The sequence below is a fragment of the Carassius gibelio genome, chromosome B21 (assembly GCF_023724105.1).
Source record: "Carassius gibelio isolate Cgi1373 ecotype wild population from Czech Republic chromosome B21, carGib1.2-hapl.c, whole genome shotgun sequence".
NCBI lineage: Eukaryota > Metazoa > Chordata > Actinopteri > Cypriniformes > Cyprinidae > Carassius > Carassius gibelio.
Window position 1 is genome coordinate 28,085,185 of NC_068416.1, and position 19,020 is coordinate 28,104,204.

At 37.9% G+C, this 19,020-nt stretch overlaps 1 protein-coding gene across 1 annotated transcript in view; it reads right to left on the reverse strand.

Annotated features, from left to right (window-relative positions):
- Window positions 1-17,266, reverse strand: part of LOC127986304 (apolipoprotein L3-like) — a 540,496-nt gene extending 523,230 nt beyond the window's left edge. The window contains exon 1 of the mRNA XM_052588586.1: window positions 17,177-17,266. The gene's annotated coding sequence lies outside the window, so the exon portion shown is untranslated. The remainder of the gene's footprint in view (window positions 1-17,176) is intronic.
- Between the last annotated feature and the right edge of the window lie 1,754 nt (window positions 17,267-19,020).

A 19,020-nucleotide genomic window follows, 5' to 3' on the forward strand; every position in this document is an offset into this window, starting at 1 on the left:
TCTGAACTTTGATCTTAGAGAGAGAGAAAGAAAACACAAGGACTTTATTCATATTTGTTTGAAAAGTGTTCAGAAGTGTTAAACTTTCCTTGAATGCAATGCAGTGCAATATATATACTGAATTGCAGAAAACAAGTACAATATATGCTTCATAAAATAATAAAGAGAAGAATGCTGCAGGAGCTGGAGAGTCCAGAAGAGACTTTAATGTTCTTGCATCATCATGTCTGATCTTCTGTGTTTGATGAGAGCAGCTCTTCACATGTGTGTGTGGATCAGAGACTGGGAATAAAACACTCATCATTTAGAGACAAGTACATGGTCTGATGATAAAGATCAGGATTCATCTACTTACAGTCTGGTCTTATATCACTGACGCTGCTCCATCTGATGATCTTCACAATCTGCATGTTTCCACTGCTTTTTGTCTTCATCTCTTTTCAGTCTCCACGGTTTACTCAATTTCCGTCTTAAGCATTAAAAAGAAATGTATAGAAAAGCAATATTAATGTAATTTTTAAAAGGAGTTTTACTGTGTTGGCCAATCAGCTGTAAATATACAATTACGTAATTTCCTTTAGACAAGAGAAGGTGGCGGCGATAAGATGTGGTGTAATTATTCATCATATGTTTATCTAAGCTTTTTTTACCACAAACATGTATATTACCATAGCTTGATACAATAAGTTGTTGAAAGACGTGTACACTGAGACAATATGATGACGCATCTACATCGACGCGAATCCTTCAGAGATGATAGTTTATATCTGCGTCCTTTTTGTACAATACAGTACAGAATACACCCTGTAAGTATATTAACTATTACCACCTCTGCTATTACAACTGTATGAAGATAAATCAATCTATGAAGACGATTAGACAAATTAAAAAAGTCTAATTTAGAGTTTGTTTCTACCTTTCTGCTGGGTGTCCAACTAATGCAGAGTATATTCAACTACTGGTGTATGAGGTTCCCATTTCTACAGTGGAGAGCTGTGTTCAGGTGCATCTGAAGATGTGTTTCAAGAACCAACACACTGATGTGAAGAACCCTTTCCAGAGAAATATAGAAAGAAATGACTGTGTAAGTTACATTGTTTTTAATCCATTGATTTATCTCTATCAACATAATCACACACAATATTGTAGTAACACGATGTTGTCATCTTTATTTGCTGGAACGTGACAATCTGGCAAGTTTGTGTTTTAAGCACATCTGACACATCCCTAAACCTGAAATGTAACCTAAAAGACGTTTGTATCCACGGCCATTGCTCCAAGTCTCAGCAAAAAAATACCACCAAGGCAGTATTTTAACCCAGTTTTAACTACTTAGGAGTTTTAGAGGTTTTTATAGGATTTTTTTTACTTAATTGCAATTAATCTTTGTTCCTAGGAATGCTGAGTAATTATTGGGTCTAAGTATCATAACATAATAACTCATAATTAAAATAAAGAAGGAATCATGGTATAATCTTTTTAGTCACTAGATTAACTACATTTTCAAGAACACAAGGCACAAGGAGGATTCTGGGGTAGATTTTAGATTGTTGTCGACTCGAGAACAGCTGCAATCGGATCATTCTAATTCATAAACCAATCGTGCGATTCAGGAACCGATTGAAAAGGTTAATTGAAAAGAATCAGTTTGTTCATGAATCAGAAACCTCACGTGATATATTATAGGGAGTAAAGATATGTTTTATGAAATGTAATGAAGTAAAAAGTATGATCTAATGCTTTGGAATGTAGTGAAGTTAAAGTAAAAGTTACTCATCATAAAACTACTCCAGTAAAGTACAGATACTTGAAAAATGTCCTTAAAAAGTACAGTAACGAAGTAAAGCCATTACTGACGGTCATTCACACAAGAAGAAGATGAACATTGAAAATAATCAAAACAATACAGTACTTTCTTGCTTACAAAGCATGGAATGCAAAACACTTGTTCAGTAAAAATGTGTTTCTACATCAATGCATTAAAAGAGATAAAAGCATTGAAGTTGTTGTTTTAGTTTAGAAGTGCTCCTCTTTCATTTTCATCTAATCTCTAACCTGCCAGACTTGTTCTTTCATTCGTGTTGTTGTTAACAGTCTATAATATAATATAATATAAGTTTTGACTGTTTCACAGTTTCACAGCAATGTAAGAGCTTAAATAATGAATAATAAAAACTCTTTAGAAATTAAATACGATTGTTTTAATCACCTTGTGTTGAGCTGAAGAGAAGAAACATTCATCACGACAGATCTCTGCTGATGTTGTGCCGTCTGAGCTTCTGGGGGATTTTATAGGTGGAGAGGATGCACATGACAACAAACTCTCTTGCATGCACACGTTGTCCGCGCGGCTCTAACCTGTTGAGCCAAATTAAAAACAGCCACGCAGCTGAGACGCTTGCACCGCGCATCCAATGTGTCGCCGGCCTAATACTCAAAAACTGTGACAACAAGCGCTTCAATTCTAAGAACAGGAAACATGACAAATAGTTCTCTGTGGTTTTAACTGAAGTCTGTCTTTGATTGGCTGCTTGTGAGTTGTTTGTGAGTTGTAGAGGATTTTTCAGGTTTTGGGTGATGCCTGTCAGAGGTGTAGTGGTAAAAAAAGAGGTGGGTAAACTATAAATTCACGGTAAGGTGGGCCACTGGTACCGTTGTATGTGTATCCTGATGACATCGCTATAGGCTATCATTTGATATTACTACCAAGGGTATCACTGGTTGTTCCCTCATATAGGTCACACAATCACTATTCAATTCATACATTAATCTAAGTTCTTGTTAAAGAGACTCAAGAAGGAATAATAAGGTTGAAATCTATAAAGTTGTCTAAATGACTAAATGACAAAACAGAGAGAATTTTTTTTTAAAGAGGAATAGAGAGGGAGGCTTATATCCAGGGGTTCCAATGCAATGCACTTGTACGCAATGATTAGGGATTTTGGATCATTTTCATAGTCGATTAATCTGTTGAATATTTTCTCAATAAATCGGTTAGTTGTTTGGTCTATTATATGTCAGAAAAATGTGGATCAGTGTTTCCCCAAAAGCCCAGGAATGGTCCTTAAATGGCTCGTTTTGTCCACAACTCAAAGATATTCAGTTGACTGTCACAGAGGAGAGAAGACACTAGAACATATTCACATTTAACAAGCTGGAATCAAATATATATATATATATATATATATATATTTTTTTTTTTACTTTTGTCTTTCATATCATTTATCAATGACACAGACCGCAATGACACAGACAGCTTCATTGCAGAAGGACATCCTTTGGTCACGTGGTTCACGTGAGATGATTGACAGCTTTACAAACTAATGATGTCGCACTGATGTCATGACTGACGCAAATCAATAAGAGGAGAGTAATCGCAAGCTCTGTTAGCTGTTTTAGCTCTTCAGATCACATAAATCAGTGTAAAATGAATAGAAATGTTATTCTGTATGACGAAATATTTTACAAACATGTCATAAAATTATCATCTCTTCAAATGTGCGCACCATTGGACTATAGCCCTGGCGGATCGTGGATACTGTATGTAGCTATACGAACACAAATAAACCGGAGATGAGATGAATGGCTGCTGTATGAGTGATGATTTCTATTCAAAATAACTAACGTTGTTATTATTATTATTATTATTATTATTATTAGCCTATTATTATTATTATTAATTGCCGGATATCCATTTTTGAATCTTGATGCAGTCTGTTGCGTGTCGTTCATTTTGAACGAATCTTTAAAATGACTCAGGACTAACGTTACCGAGTTGTCTCAGAGAGTGATTCGTTCATTTTGTGCTGACCGCACATGCGCATTACACAACATATGGGTTCTGAATCGACAGGTGAGGTCCGAGTATTTTATTCTTCCTGTCAGTCCCATAGAGACGGGAAGAGAAAAGATTAGTTCCTTTTGCTGAACGAGACTCAAAGATCCGAGTCAGTAAAATGATCTGAACTTCCCACTACTACTGGCAACACCGCAAGCATTGGTCAACTCTGACAGTTGCAGCACAATGTGAAAGACAACAAACAACCTATGAAACTAATAATGAACAATAACTAAATAATTTAAAATGTCATAGGAACTGTAGGCTATTTAGAGGTGGATAAACTCAATTCAGAGGTGGATACCCTTACGAAAATTAACCACTACAACTGGAAATAAAACTAAAAATAAAACCAAAACACCATGGTTACTATAGTTAAACCGTGGTAACCACAAAATAACCATGGTTTTGCTATATTAACCACAGTTTAACCATGGTATTTGTAGTAAATCTGTGGTTATACAAATGGTAGTCAACACGCCAAAAAAACATGGGTTACTACAGTTTTACTGTAATAAAACCATGGTTATTTTTCGTAAGGGTAAACGCACTTTGGAGGTGGTCAAACGCTATTTCCGAATTTTGGGAAGTACGTAAACGGCGTTTACGTGCGTTTAGCCTCCACTACATCCCTGATGCCTGTGTATATGAGTAAACTGAGAGCCACTATCAGCTCAACCCTAATCAAACACACCAGTGCTTTCTAGTTATCTGGAAGACCTTGATCAGCTTGTTTAGTTTGACCTGGAGCTAAACTCTTCGGTATAGTGGTCCTTGAGTGACCCATCTCTAAACTATAGGAACCATGTTTTTTGGTATTATTTGTAGTTGAAGTTTTAAGCAAAAACAGAATGGTCTGATTTTAGCCTTGAGAAACTATACTAAATAATGTCTTAAGACAGGCATTTCCCCCCGATCTACACAATAGAGCTCTTAAAGTGAAAGTTGAATTGGTGTTATTGGACGTTAATATATTCTTATTACTATCTTTGCTATGTCGCTGTGTATTTTATTTTATTTATTTCACAGTTTGACTACTGTAACAGCTTCAGTAATAAATGAATAAAAACTCTTAACAAAAAATGAAAGATGAGTTTTAATCATCTCGTGGTGAGCTGAAGAGAAGAAACATGAAACACAACTCTGAGATGTCTATTGATGTGGTGCAGAATGAGGGTGTTTCAATTTACGAGAAGACGCACAATATGACTGGAAAGAGGCTTTTAACCACAAGTGTGTGTGTGTGTCTGTGTGTGTGTGTGTGTGTGCATGATGAACTGTGGCTGTTGTGGGCAGTTAGTATCTGCCTCTGGATGGATATCGCTGTATGAAAAGTATCTGTAGTTTATCAGAATGTTTTTCTGTGGAAAACTTTCTTTTCAGTACATTCCAAAGCACAATATAATACTTTTTACTGCTCTACATTTCATTACAGTTTTTTTTGTTTTTTACAGACGCTAGGATACATTTCTCAATACCTAGGTCACTTTTGCAGAACTCTTCACACAGTGAGCACAACAGAAGTCTGTATGTAGGCTAAACTGAGGATTAATTATCATTGCTTTGGCACAAAATGCATTCAATGACTCCATCTCTCAAATTTCATGAATTATTCATGAATGTGAAATGAACTGCTTTGCCAAGCTGAAAGTTGGTTAGGAGAACTGTGTGAAGAGATTTGCAAAAGTGACTTAAGTATTGAGAAACTTGTCCTAGCATCTGTAAAAAACTGTAATATCATTATAAAGCATTTTCACCATCTTACAGTTTTGTTCGATTGCTAAACAACAGTGAGCACAACTGGAGCCACAACTGGATGTGCAAAACTCTAACCACAGTCTGCACTGCAGCAGTTCATGTGCTTTGTTTTTCATTGCTTGAACACAGGTTTCAAAACTCTACACACTTATACCATGACTTTAACCACAACCTGCACAACACTGTGGATTTCCAGCACTTTGTTCAAATGCTAACACACTGCTGACAAAACTGTGAAGCACACATTCAAAACAGAAGAGATATCAAACACTGCTGATTGCAATTTAAGGATTAGCCCTGAAAATTATTTGTTCGAATTACAGTATGTACTTTTAGTTTCCAAAAGTAAACCATCTCAAGCGTCTGGCAGAGGTCAGTCTAAAAAGACGCTCAGGACAATTGACGGAGCGCTGCTGCGTAGAACGTGTGTGAAACTGAGTTCTTGTAATATTTTATTACCATTTTCTAAACTACAGCAAATAAACTGATAATGTGGTTTGGTTTTTTGGTTTGACTGTATATTAAATTTTTACAGTGCTATTTTACATTGAATTATTCGCTTTCTGTACCTGGACAGTTGCTTACCCACTAAAATTAGAACTTTCCCACAATTAGCAAAACCTTACACTCAAGGAGCTAAACACCGGCCTAGATTTGCACAACTGTAAGCACATTGTCAGCTTCACACTTTTTTGCAAAACATTACACACAGTGATTTGCAAAACACTAAACACACTTGTATGCATTTGACACAGCAATTTATCATGATGTAATTTTCTTGCAATTTCAAAACAAAGGCTTTCAAATGAGCACACCCATGAACCAATTGGTTAAACACAGGCACCAGGTGTGCACACACACTGCTGCTTAATTGTAGACACACCGATCAGGTTAAAGCACTATAAAAAGGCAACAGGTAAGTACACCTGTCTTCAACAAAAATGGCTGGTATCAGAGGAAGAGGGAGAGTGCGGATGAGAGGGGGAATCCAGAGAGGGAGAGGGAGAGGAAGAGGGATAGGGAGAGTGCGGATGAGAGGGGGAGTACCAGGGAGAAGGAGAGGGAGAGGAAGAGGAAGAGGAAGAGGGAGAGGGAGAGGAAGAGGGAGAGGGAGAGTGCGGATGAGAGGGGGAGTACCAGGGAGAAGGAGAGGGAGAGGAAGAGGAAGAGGGAGAGGGAGAGGGAGAGGGAGAGGGAGAGGGAGAGGGATAGGGAGAGGGAGGGTGCGGATGAGAGGGGGAATCCAGAGAGTACCAGGGAGAGGAAGAGGGAGAGGGAGAGGGAGAGGAAAAGGAAGAGGGAGAGGAAGAGGGAGAGGGATAGGAAGAGGGAGAGTGCGGATGAGAGGGGGAATCCGGAGAGTACCAGGTGGAGGAAGAGGGAGAGGAAGAGGGAGAGGAAGAGGAAGAGGAAGAGGAAGATGAAGATGAAAAGGAAGAGGGAGAGGGATAGGGAGAGGGAGAGGGAGGGTGCGGATGAGAGGGGGAATCCAGAGAGTACCAGGGAGAGGAAGAGGAAGAGGGAGAGGGAGAGGGAGAGGGAGAGGAAAAGGAAAAGGGAGAGGAAGAGGGAGAGGGATAGGAAGAGGGAGAGTGCGGATGAGAGGGGGAATCCGGAGAGTACCAGGTGGAGGAAGAGGGAGAGGAAGAGGGAGAGGAAGAGGGATAGGGAGAGTGTGGATGAGAGAGGGAATCCGGAGAGTACCAGGTGGAGGAAGAGGAAGAGGAAGAGGGAGAGGAAGAGGGAGAGTGTGGATGAGAGAGGGAATCCGGAGAGTACCAGGTGTAGGAAGAGGAAGAGGAAGAGGGAGAGTGCGGATGAGAGGGGGAATCCGGAGAGTACCAGGTGGAGGAAGAGGAAGAGGAAGAGGGAGAGGGAGAGTGTGGATGAGAGAGGGAATCCGGAGAGTACCAGGTGGAGGAAGAGGAAGAGGAGGAGGGAGAAGAAGAGGAAGAGGGAGAGTGCGGATGAGAGGGGGAATACAGAGAGTACCAGGGAGAGGGAGAGGGAGAGGAAGAGGGATAGGAAGAGGGAGAGTGTGGATGAGAGGGGGAATCCGGAGAGTACCAGGTGGAGGGAGAGGGAGAGGGAGAGGGAGAGGGAGAGGAAGATGAAGAGGGAGACCTGGAGGAGGGGTAGGACATGCACAAAGACAACCAAATCTGTGTAATGAAATTCGTGCTACAATTGTGGACCATGTAATAAACCACGGACTAACACTGAGGGAGGCTGGATTGAGAGTACAGCCTAACCTAAGCAGGTACACTGTGGCATCAATAGTTCGGACATTTCGTCAAGAGCACAGGTGAGAAACTTCTCTTCAGTCAACAGAAAATCCATTGCTTACTGCATGTACTATATCAACAGTACTGTATATGTACTCTATATTTGGTACTGTACATATTCCTGTATGTATCATTTTTACAGTAAGCTGTGTCGTGGCAAAATGTAAATCAACTCTCATCAGCATAAGAGACAGACTCATTCTCAGGTATAATTAAAAAGAAAGCTTTTATTCTTTGCAAAGAAGGTCAGACAGTCATACATCAACACTGAGTTCCTGCAAAGTGAAACCGACCCAGGAAGAGGGCAGTCCTCCACCTTATATACCTCTGCTGCTTCAAGGTTACAGAGTCTCAACAGCTGTAACTTTCCACAAATAACAAGGAACACTCTCTATGGGCGGTTTCTCACATATTTAGGACTTAGGTGACCCCCTCAGGTCATCCTCAGACATTGTCCCCCCACTATATGGCCCAATGACCCTTTCAGGTCATTCTCAGACATCTGTTTTCCCCCCAGGTGTCGCCCCTTCATTGAGCTGGATCTCAACTAAAAAAATACATGGTAGACATAATAGCAGCAAAAATCATTTAGCAGCATTATGTGTACGTTCAGGCTCTTTTACGGCCATTCTCATGTGGGTGATGATATTGATAACGTTGTCACTGTAGTCTGAAATATGAAAACAACATGATGTACCCAACTATGATGCTCATATTTATCTTTTCACTTGCGCGCAGACTACTTCGATGCTGTTTTTCAGTCTTAATCTTGCTCTTCCCGCTGATAAGGACGATTGATGTTTAGGCTGGATTCTTGGCCTTGTTGACGTGTGTCTCCAGATCCTTTCTGTGGGACCTTTCTGCAGTGACTAGCCTGGATCCACGTTGCTCTCTCTGCTCCCTTCACAGCCATGTGACTGGTCAGAAGCACCTGGAACGGTCCCAGCCACCTTTTCGCCTTCCTGCTCTTTCTCCTCAGATCTCGTACCACCACGAAATCTCCTGGTTTCAGGTCGTGTTTCAGCACCCTTCTCCTGAGCAGCTTTCACCTGAACACAGACATTAGACAACAGAGAAGACATTTCCTTGCGATAACTCAACGTGTCATGCTCACACACCTGTAGATGGTAGCTGTTGTTTAACCCCTTCAATACTCACAAATGGTGTATAGCCAAAGAGAATTTCAAAAGGGCTCAGGTTTACTCTGGATCGATTTCTCATTCTCATGTACATTCTCCAGTTTTCTCACAACACTTAGCCAATTAGGTTTTTATTGCCCCTACACAAAATGTGTTCCATTGCCCGAACTGCTTTTTCGTGGAATTTCCCCATCTCGGGACTATTTCAGTCAGCAGAGCCCTTACTACTGCTGCTGTATCCTGTTTGGACATTGGGCAGACCTCTACCCATTTGGACCACATGTCCACAAATACCAAACCCTTTTTCCTTCCCTTCACATGGGAACAGTTCAATGAAATCCATCGGCGCTGTCTGGGATACCTGAGACATTTTTATGCCTCTTGCCACATTATGTGTATTACAAATGACATATCTTTTTTCAAATATTTTCTGCATCAATTTTGAACCCCTTTGTAAACCACAATTCTTTAATTCACATAATCATTCCCCCTTTCAATGCGTGGTCTTTTCCATGCATCGACGAAAGAAGTGTTTGGGTAAACAAGGCTTGCCATCTCTGCTCATCCATACTCCATTCACCACCTCATAGCCACACTGTTTCCATTTCTCTCTCTCCTGCCCTGTCGCAAATGTCTGCATGCCCTGTAAAGATGAAGAAATGTCAGGGTTATTTTCAGATAACAAAGTACACTCTGATGATTTTGTCTGCTGCGTTGCTGCAGCCTTCGACGCTGCGTCTGCTCTGGCGTTTCCTGTACACTGTAAAAAATAAGTGTAATTTTAACTGTAAAATTTTGTAAAAACGCTACGGAAAAAAACTGATAATAGGTTAACAGTAAGTTCCCGTACTATATACAGGGGAAAACTGTAAAAGATCTAACAAAGCATTTAATGTAAATTTACAGTAAAATTCTGTTAATTATACAGCTTTTAGAAGTAAAAAAAGAACAAATCAATGTATAATTTACAGTCTAAAACTGTAAACTGATATTCCCAGAATTCCCTGCGTGACACTCCACGTTTGAAAGTATTTTGTTTAAATAATCATGTTTTTAAATAGTTCTTGTTATCAGTTATGTACATTTGAGCTTTATGTTACATCTTCTGTTGCTTAATGAAAGTTTTTTGCATTATTTAAGTATCACGTGTGTTACCATGATGGTGTTTTGTGTTTCCATAAATGTGCACCTTCTATATGTTAATATATACTTCTGCTTGTGGTGAAGCTACTTGTGATGAGCTTTGATACTTCATGTGGCTTTCTCTTATACAGTACCATCTTTATTATTATGGTGGTTGTCAGTATTTTCAAGGTACAAAACAGATTTAATTTTGTGTGTTGTTGAATTTACTGGTTTATATTCACATTTTCTTGTTTGTAAATTACAGCTTTATATTGTAAAATTAACATTTTTTGACGTAAATGTGTTTACAGTTTTCTGTATTTTTACAAAATTATTCTGGCAACCACAGCTGCCAAAAAGTTTTTGTAAAAACAACAAGAAATTTTTTACAGTGTAGATACAGAATCTTTGTTATTAGTATGCGCTGCGCATTTACAAATCGCTATCTTTTTTGGAAGCAAAATAGCGTCTAACAAATCTGCCACGAGGGGTGCATTTAATATTGGTCGCTCATCTGACTTTAAAAACTTTCTGTGTTTCCACAGCGCCACAAAATCATGAGTATCCCCAAATGCATATCGTGAATCTGTGTAAATCGTTACACATTTGTCTGTCATTAGTTTGCATGCTTCTGTTAATGCCACAGGCTCAGCTGCTTGTGCCGAATAATTTGATGGCAATGAGCCAGAGGTCACAATGTCCAATTCAGTTATCTCATAACCAACCTTATTCAGGCCTGTTTGTGGATCTTTAAAAGCTGAGCCATCCACAAAGAGGACATTTTCACAATTTTCACATGGCACGTCAGACAGGTCTGGACGTGGCGTACACACTTGTTCAAGTGCTGTTAAACAACAATGATGCTTTTCTCCATCCTCTTCTGTTGGAAGGAGAGTAGCAACATTCAAGGTTGTGCATCACTTAACAGTGATGTTAGTCATATCAAGCAGAATAGTATGATATCTTAACCATCGTTATGTTTTCTGTTCCTGCTAAATTATGGTCACTGCGTGAGACACCATCAATGTCAAATCAGAGTAACCTACGAATTCTCTAGAAGCCATCACGGCCTTCTCAGCAGCTGCCAGCACCCTCAGACAGTGTGGCAGGCCTTCTGTAACTGGGTCCAGTTTGCTGTAAAAATGTGCCACAGGTCTCAACTTGTCTCCATGATGCTGCAACAACACAGAAGTCATAAACCCATTTTTCTCATCAACCATCTGAACAAAGGGTTTATTTGGGGCCTGCAAGCCCAGAGTTGGCGCAATAGACAGCTGAACTTTCATGTTCAGAAATGCCTCTTCCGCTTTCTCTGTCCACTCAATCCTGTCATAAATTCAACCACTTCCCTCTTAGGGCTCTCAGGGGTAGCTCAAAAATTGCATAATTTGGAATAGATGTTCTACCATAGGAACACATTTTGGAACACCAAAAATTTAAGCATTTGTTTCTTTGTTACTTATTTTGGGTCTTCTCTTATAGCTTTAACCCTTTTTTTTCAGACAGTGATTTGCCATTCGGTGTTATTACATGCCCCAGGAATGTTATCTGTTGTTTTACGAACTGCAATTTTGTCAGGCTGACTTTCACAGCCTGTAAATCCTGTACAAATCGCCACTCTGTGGGCTGACCCTCATCCCTTATTTTTATTTTTATTTACAGGAAAAATTGGAGTGCGAACTGGAGAATCATTGCATGGCACCATTATTCCCTTTTTCAATAGTGACTCAAATACTGGTTTTATACCAAGAATTGCTTCTAGTTTTAGAGGGTATTGACGTTGACATGGTCTGTAATCAGATTTTGGGGTGACCACAACTGGTTCACACCCTTTAATCAAACCCACATCATATTTGTGTTTTGCCCTTCACTCTGATGGCACTTCTGCTAATGCTGGATGAATATCTGAGGCACAAATAATTGTCATGCAATGATTTTCCTTTTTCCTTTTGTCAATGGGTACCACAACTCTCTCTGTTTCAATGTCATGCTTGCACTCAGACATAAACACTCCCAGACTCTCACTGTGTTTCACCCCCTCCCCTTTCTTCCTCTGTCTGTAACACAAACACAGCTTTTCACAAACAGTTCTAATCTGGGCCCTGTCTGCTGGCCTTGGAGAGCGAGGCACAGAATCTTCTGCCATTGAGTAAAACTGAAGCTGTTTTTTTTTTTTCTTCTGTCAGACAAACTGAAACTGCACACACATTATCTGTCTAAAACATTTTCTCAAAACGTAAAGTTTCTCCTTTTCCTCCCTCAAACCAGTCTTTTTCATACCGGTCATCTCGTTGTCCTACAACATGTGACGTGCAATGCAATTTGTCAGGCAACATGATTTCTCTGATGATTGATTTTTAGCCAATTCACACATCATTTCAGCCCAATCAGAATTTATGATGTGCCATTCATATGCCCATTTTGGTTCTGCTTACAGACAGCAAATCTGCTCTTTCTCTGCCACTCGGACATCCCCAGAGTCTGCAGTCAGTGTCAAATTTAGTTTGCACAATAAATCTCTCCCCATCAAAGGCACTGGACATGCAGGGGTGTAGAGAAAAGCATGCCTCAGGCCCTCACCCCTTTCTGGTTTAAAATTCAGAGGCACTGTGAATCTTTCACAAATTACGTTCCCTGATGCAGATATTGACTCATTCATTTCACCTGTTAATTGTGGTTGGCATTGCAAATCACATGGCTGTACAGCTATATATATATATATATATATATATATATATATATATATATATATATATATATATATATATATATATATATCAGCTAAAAACTCAATCAATATCCCCTCCACTAGCATAGGATATTTAGGCATTTTCATAAAAGCTTCACTCTTAAACATAATAGCACATTTGTCAGGATGCTTATCAACAGAATCAGACATACACAAAGGAAAGCAAGCGTTTTCTTCATTGCAGAGAGCAGAAAGTACATCAGTGTATGTGTGTGTGTTTGTGGTTAGAAAATTTTCACTTCCCTGACTTGTGACTGTTGGTCGCTCGCCCTGGACCCCTCCTCTCTGCTCTCCGTCTCCCTCGCTTCAGTCTGCTTGTTGATTTCGCTGGTTCTCCGGGCAATCCTCGGCCCAATGACCGTCCTTTTTGCACAGTCTGCATCTGGTACAATTCAATATCTCATGTTCATCAGTCTCGCAGATCCAACAACCCCACCTTTCAGAGTTTCTTTCAGTTTCATTCGGATATCTTCCTCCTCCTCTTTTCCATCTCCCCCCTTTCGATTGCTGGTTTTGCTGAGCAGAATAGCCCCCCGGCCTCGACACGGCTTGCACTACCGCCAGCTGCCATTCTTTGTCGGTTTTGGCTTTAACCCTTTCCTTCTTTGCCGTCTGCATCTCCTCTGCATGCAAAGCGTGAGCTAAAACAGCAGATAGCCGTCCACTTTTCCATTTTATGTAGCTGGTCTTTACTGCTTGTGCAATTTCAGGTCTCAGTCCATTCAAAAACCAGCTCCGCATGTGACACTCCCATGTGCCAGCCTGATCTCCTCTTTCATTTTGTTTTTTTTTTTCGGTACTGAACTGGATATGTAATTTATGTTACAGTATTACTGTAAGCTTAGAGTACAATGGTACGTTCAGTAATAAAGTAATATATGAAAACTGGAAAATGTTTTATGAATGTTTTGTTGAAATCTTCAGTATTGACTGACTTGAGTACATGAAAATAAATTAATATTTTCATCAGTCGGTGAATTTATTTGTACACTTTCTGTGTAAATGCTAAAAGTGTTTTAGGTTGAGCACAGGAGTGTTTAACTGATTCAAACAGAGTCAGACCATATGATGGTTGTGTTTATGTTATGACAACAAAATAAGGTTTTTATAAGACATTGTATAGTTTTGACAAAAGTGTTTCATTTTGCAAATGATCTGAGGTGTTGTGCTACTTTGGTGTAGTGTTGTGCTAATTGTGTGAAGGGGTTTGAAAAACCGGGCCCTGTTTTCAAAATTGTGCTTAAGCAGTTGAAAAAAAACTGTAATTTCAATAAGTACTAACTAACTTAATGAGCGCTAAAAGAGTACAACAGCCTAAATGCGTATGTATGAAGTATGAGTGCAATTTGTATATCATCATCCTCTATGTTGATCATGTGACCTACAAAGGTAAAACAAGCACAAAAACTTAAAAGATAAGTGACAGGTTTAATTAATGTATTTGTAAGTATCTTGATAATGAAGAACATTGTCCATGTTGTAGACTTGTTGCAGAAACGGCTGCCTTTTTATTTTGTGATTGTAGTATAGCCAATACTGTTGATTTTAATTGATGTATATTTTTAACTCCACTAATATGATCAAGTGTTATCCTTAAAGCATTTTTTGTATTATTAGAAAACTCAAAATCGGTATCTCTTTAATATTTTTTTATTGTCTTTCTAGTAAAGTATCTCATACTATGATGATCACATTATTTTTTTATTTACTGTTTTATGGCATTATGATTGTTTATTGTTCGATACAACCCTCTTACCATGATCTTTTATGAAATAATTTGGCAATAATAATAATAAAGAGGGTCAGGTGCACAAACACCTCACAGCGAATCTGCAATATCTGCACAAAGGGTACGTCGATCAGCTGCTCGAAGATCTCACCTTTGGAGAAGACTGTTGATTTGATACTCTAAAAATGTAAGTATTACTACTTGAAAATTAACATTACCCCATAATGAATTGCATCTTTTGCCCACCCCAACACTTACATGCAATAATAACAATAAATGCCAACCAATATTTTTTTTTTTTTTCTTAAAATTACATTAAATGTATTTCTTTTGTGATAAAGCTATACATGACTATATACTAGTTAAACGAATACAGTCAATGTGAATACATCAATTTTAAGTCAAACAATTAATACAAAATAATTATTTTATTTACTGACAACAAAAAACATGTCTAAATGATTAATATAATGTATAAAAGTTAGCATCACAATAAATGCATACATGTACAAGTCAACAACACATGAAACAAAGCTTCATTCAAACTTACTGTTCTAACAATCATGCATTTACAGATGGTGAAGCTAACATCCTCCTGTCATCTGAACACAGCTGATACAGTTCTGCTGCGCTTCACAATCTCAACACAACACAAAGCAGTGATGACAAAAGTGAATTCTACACAATATCACACACACACATCACTTAGACACCTGTATCATGTCTGTTAGATGTGCTCATCTACAATTCTTATCAAACATTATCCAGTCAGATCATAAATAGACATTAAGTAATAGTCTTTAAGAAGTATACATGGTTTATGTAAATCCACTATTGAGTCGTGTACTTAATGGAGCTTCACTGTTAGTTATGCATTATAAAACATGTTTACATCAAAATCACAAATATGCTATATTACTGTATGTAGGTCACAGACAGGGTTTAGATAAAGCCTGTGAAACCTGGGGATAGCGTCTTTAGACCTTTTGCTTATATGTTGATTACTTTACGCCTTAGTTTTAATAAATTATTAACCTGTTAGCCAGCACTCCCCATTATGGGACTCACAGATGAAAGTGCTCTATCAAACTTATAATTGTAATAATTTCCTACTTCAGTGTGTTACAAACATAATTGTGGTGTCTTTAGAAAGAAGACCCTTTGGGCTTCACTTTTTAATCAACCAGATTTGATAATGCTCAAAAATATTAAAAGTTATAGACACTGAAGGGCCTTGATTTTTTTTTTTTTTTTACCACTCTTAAATATTTGTTTATTTGATATAAAATACATGAAATGAGTCCTGGAGCAATCTAGAAAAGTAATGGGTTGAAAGACACATGTCTCATGAGTTTATATTTCAAATCTGAATAAGATATCATGAAAAATGAGACTCCTGCAAATATTTTTATGAGACTATGTCTACACCCCCAATATAAGAAAATATATTTCACAATAGTATTGAAGGCTTGAATAAACAGAAGTCTTTGTTTTAATTGTGTAATTTTAAGGAATTTCTGCAATATTTTTAAGTTTTTATGCAGATTTATACATTCGTTTAACATTCCACAGAGATTTTTTTATGAGATTTTTTTTTTTTTTTTTTTTCTACAGCAGTTTGACTGTAAAAATACAGAAAATGTTTACGGTAAATATCCGTTTTCAAATAACTTTTTTTTTGTACAATAAGTTAAGGTTTTTTACTGTCATTTGATGGGAAGTGGTTGGCATCTTTGCTGCCAGACTTTTTCCCATTATTTTACGATTTTTCTTTTTACAGTGCACTTTTGCAATCTTTAATGAGTCATGAAAACCTCTTGCTGGTGTCTGAAACTTCAGCTTGTTCCGTGGAATATCTGCAGTGATGTTAGAAAATATATTCAGAGGCTTAGTCATTGGTTTGATTGTCTCCAGGAAATCACTGATGCTCTTCTCAACAGTCTGACGTAGTTTTCTTTGCTTGACCATATTAATGATGTTTGATGCTGCACCTCCAACTGCTCCAGCAACAGCTCCAACAGCAGAAAGAGACAAAGAAGCTCCTAATGTGATTGGAGCTAAAGCCAGACCCGCTAGTGCTGAGATTCCTCCAAATGCTCCAATCAAACTGACCACTGTAGTGTTCTTGTGCACAGATTCAATCTCATCAGCAATGTCCTCCAGTTTCTTCATTTGATCAGTGAGTGTGGGAAGATTTCTCTCATATTCTGACTGTAGTTCCTCCATGGTTCTCTTGAAAGAATCAACAGTTTGAAGTTTCCTGAAATAATAAAACATTTATAAGGATTAAAGGATAATTATAATGTGTTTTGTGTGCTTTATAATTTTACAATCCTTGCCATTGAGAGCATATGTTCTGCATGTGTATATAGTACACTGTATGATTTACTACTATATAAGTACTCTTACAAGTATTTAGCAACTAAATATTTGCCATAATGTAGCTTAAAATTTTTTTTGTACTTCTAATAACATCAATAAACTGATGAAGCAAAGACTCAGAGCAAGGAAACTCTTACCACTGTATTATCTCATCTGGTTTACTCCCAGCACCTGCATTTGATATTAAACATTTCCAAAGATTATGATAAAGATTAAATAATTGCCAGTACAAATAACTTTATTTGATTTGTCTTTGTTTTTAATTCTAAATCATTTCCATCTACATTTGACATGAGGATGTGATTTCTGAGGATCATTTGTTTAATTATTTGAACACAAAAATAATGTGGATAAAGAATTCATCATGTAATTTATGGATTTACAGTTAAATGAAGGAGGAAGTTCAGAACTCTTATCTGAAGCATCGCTGTAATCACTGGATCCAGACAGTTTGCGATGGCGAACCATTTCTTGGGATTAGTTTACGTCAAGCAGAAGGAGCTGGGAGAAATATTCAGAAAGAAATTCAGAAAGATCTCAGTCCACAGTTTGACTTGATTAAATCACACCATGATTCGTCTGGTCCCCGGCTGATCCTGGGTTCTCCCAAGGTTTTTTATTATTATTTTTTTTTTCTCCATTTCCTTGCCACTGTCACCTTTGGCCTGCTTACACTTACACTTTCCTATTTAGCAGTATTATTAAATTTAATAACATAAATTACATACATTATCAGTTGATATTCTCCATTTTGAGTCATTTCAAAACCACACTATTTTCTGTATTATCTATTAATCTGTGTCTCTCATGCAGCTTTCTCAGAATTGTGTTCTCTGAATTCTCTCTATCAGACTCCGGCAGAAATATCTCTTCCAAATCAAACTAAATATGAATTCCCTCATCCATGATGCAGAAGTACTAATAATGTCCTTAAAAGTATTTTCATCCCCATACAGGAAAAAAAGGAAGATATAAAGACATTTAATTAAAAAAGACGGAAATATTAATAGTCTCTTTCGTCTTACATAAAGATTTTTTTTTAGAGAAAATAAACTGTATTACCTGGATCATGAAAACAGATGATACACAGTACTTTTTTCAATACACCTCCATCTTTTTCAAGCATTAATACATTTGCAGAAATTCAGACTTGTATCCGCTTGCGTCTCGTACAGATACAGTTGTATGTTTGTCAGATTGTCCTGTGTCCGGTGTCATTGGTGCTATTTGTTAATAATCTACAACAATCAAGCATTATCACACTTCATGACTCTCTCCTGCTGGGAACAGGACAAAGGTGACATTTAGAACAGCAGGTGATTTATTGCCTACATTACGGCAAAACCTGATTATAATTACAAAGATGTTTAAGAAAAGCAGTCAAAAGAGTTCAAATGGTTTCTTAAAATTTTACATCCTACATTTACAAATTTCTTACATTGCATTATTGTGATTTTGTTAATTATACAGTATAGATGTCATTTTTTTTCTCTGGGGAAGAATTTGTCAGGAGATTATGAGATTATGTGAGATTATGTTTTCTTCAACTGATGGTTTGATTTGATTTCCTCAAATCACTGAGAATCTGACGTTCATTCCAACATTTTAATTAAAATGTTGCAGTTTCTTGAGAAAACTAAGTTTAAATGAATGCTCATTTGGCTTTTATTGAGGTTTAACTTTGGACCCAGGATCAAAGTGAAAGCATTCAGAAGTGATGAAGGCAGTATGATATCTTTTATTATGAACCTTTGAACCTGCATAAAAATGTAACAGTTCTGTGTACATGAATGCTTATCTTGTACATTAACATTACTCCGGCTAGATAACAGAACGCAAATATATTATATTGCTCAGTTAGGGGCTGCATAACAATTGATACAAGGAAGCATATAGTTCAAATAAAGGTTTTTAGTCTAGCTACAGTCTTGGCACAGAAACGCTCATTGTGTGGCACATGTAGCAGAACCTGGTGTGATGGGACCCAGACGAGCAGCTTACAGGACCTCAACTCT